Here is a 2,518-nt window from a genome sequence, read left to right as displayed (position 1 = left end):
TTCTGAAGGTTGGCAATGATTGCTTTGGTATCCCTTGGGTTGATGCTATGAAGAGATCTACCATATTGGCAGCTAGCAGAGGTTGAGGTGGGGCCAGCACAGATTGACCTGGGGCTAGCGGAGGTGAAGCTAGCACGTCTTGATCTGGGGCTAGCGGAGATTGACCTTGGGCAAGCGGAGGTTGGAGAGGGGTTAGCATAGCATGGCCAGGGACTATCAGAGGTTGGAGAAGGGAAGCTAGCTCATTGTCAGCTGGAGCTAGCATAGGTTGAGGAGCTAGTGTAGCATGGCCAGGGGCTAGCAGTGGTTGGAAAGGGAATAGCATAGCATGGCCAGGGGCTAGCAGAGAGTGAGGATGAGTTAGCGTAGCATCTTGAGCAGGAGCTAATGAGGGAGTTAGTGAGGGCCTAGCTGGAGAGCTAGATTGATATGTTGATAGTCTAGGAGCAGTGGCTGCTTTATCATCCAAGATGTTATATTGTATAAAGCTGAAAACAAGCTGTGCTGAAGAGAGTTCGAGTTCAGCTTGGCGGATTCAAAGTTTAGTCTCCTAGCAACCTTTTCCCTAGTTGCTGCCTCCTGTACCCTTTTAGCGGCTTTGGCTTGATCATCAATCCGAAGGTATTGTGCATCCAATGTTTCCTCCTCCACCATTTGTCTTTTCAGTTACTCAAGTGTATCCGTCTTGTTTCTCCCCTAGAATACTGGTTTGTAGGTCACTCAGGGAGGCACAACTGCCTGTGAAGGAATGTCGACGGAAAGAGGTCAGCTTTGTGAAGTTGCAGTTGAAGTCCTATTGACCTTTTACTTTTTGCACTGCATGCTCGTTCAGTATTGGACGTTGTTAGACGTCCTATTCCATAGAAGTCAGGGGGGCGCCTAACCCTCTTAAGACGCACCAGCTGCTGTTGGAGTCCCCTAGTGCATGAGGAAGGGGGTCATCTTAGTGTACTGGCATACTGACTAAGGAAAGGCCATCCCGTCCAGCCATGTCCATTGTACTTTGGAGCACATCATTGGGGTCTGAACTCATGATCTCCATAGGTCACTGTGTGATTACTCTCTCTATACCGCCCGAAGGACCATTTGAAGTAGATTTGCGGTTCAAGTATAGCTACGTAATCACACACACAGGAGTTTTAGAGGAACCATGGTTTTATTTTCAAGTTAATTTTCAGCCATGGTTCTTAAAAGGGCCGAAAAAAAGGGCAGTAAATAATTTAGGGGAGTAAAATTATTATATTTGATCAACAATAATTCAACGAAATTAACAATAATAATCCAGAGCTCCAACACATGTTTTCTGTAAAGATGCAAATGTAGGCCAATCTTTGCTAAAAATGAATTGTATTTATTTAAAAGAAAAGAAAAGTTGCACACCCTCAATACCTCTGCCTGCCCTGTTTGTTATGGACGATGGATGCTATGGGTGCAGATTGGGCCATCAGCAGCAGTCCTCGCATTCCAGACCCAACATGGTGGTAGCGTAGGTCTGTGATTCATACCAAACTGTCAATGCATAAATCATTCATCAAAATTGTGTTCTTATTGCAAGAAAATATTGTCATTTCACTTAACCATACCACAAGGTAGCTACTCTACCTGCTTCATTCATGACGAAAAAACTAACTGGAACAACCTAGCTAGCTAGCCAAGTTGCTCGTTAGCTAGTTCGCCAAGTTAGCTAGCTAGCTTATATTAAGCAGTAATACAAAATACACCTCAACATTTTAAAATATCAGCTGTCACCTTGAGGCTTGATAGGGGGTCAAACATTTTCTCAGAAGGGAAGGCAATTTAGTTATATGTTAGCTAGCTATGCTACCAGTTAGCTTTTACCCCCCTATCAAGCGTAGCTAGTGATCTAGCTAGCCCTACAGCCCAAATTAACTAACGTTCTGGATTCTATACTAAACAAATATCTAATTTGTGGGTTATCGCTTCTCGGCCTTTTGGCTCAGATCAAGTGTAGTATCTGTTCTTATCAGTTTAATATCTGATACGTCCCCCATCGGGGGACTACATATTAAATGGATTTTTCGAACAGGGAGTCAGAAATGGGGCTTGCTCCATCCGCTCCACGCATCGACCCGGTATTGCAGTACCTCCGGGAACGGTGCAACACATTTCTCCCGTTGTCAAGGAAAGAAAATACACAAAGCTATGTAAACAGCTGGCAGAAGAAGAAAAGGAAAGAAAAAAGAAAAAACATCCAAAGTGAAAGTAGGGCGAAGCGCTCTTCGTGGGTTCCCCCGTTTCCCGCCATTTTACTTAAAAAAAAAAAAAAAACGTTGGTCAGGATAGTGAGTGAGTGTCTGTCTGTGACTTTTTACCCACAGACAGCCCTCAAAGTTGGCAGAGTGGGTTGGGTGACCACCCGCGAGGTCCCGGCCTAGAGTGCACAGAGTGTGTCTCGGGCCCCGACCTCTGACTTCCATACGACTCTGGTTTCTCTTCATTACGCACAAGCCTCTCCGTGGAGAGGAACACTCACGAGTTCAAAAGTATTTTTGGAAGG

The 2,518-nt window shown here is 45.0% G+C and overlaps 1 non-coding gene across 1 annotated transcript; it reads left to right on the top strand.

Annotated features, from left to right (window-relative positions):
* Positions 1-1,936: 1,936 nt before the first annotated feature.
* Positions 1,937-2,127, top strand: LOC120066890. Its single transcript, XR_005478868.1, has one exon. It is a non-coding gene; the product is annotated as a U2 spliceosomal RNA (small nuclear RNA).
* Positions 2,128-2,518: the final 391 nt, after the last annotated feature.

This window comes from Salvelinus namaycush, chromosome 21 (genome assembly GCF_016432855.1).
Source record: "Salvelinus namaycush isolate Seneca chromosome 21, SaNama_1.0, whole genome shotgun sequence".
Taxonomy (NCBI): Eukaryota; Metazoa; Chordata; class Actinopteri; order Salmoniformes; family Salmonidae; genus Salvelinus; species Salvelinus namaycush.
The sequence above is the reverse complement of the archived record's forward strand: the minus strand, read 5'-3'. Positions and strand labels throughout refer to the sequence as shown.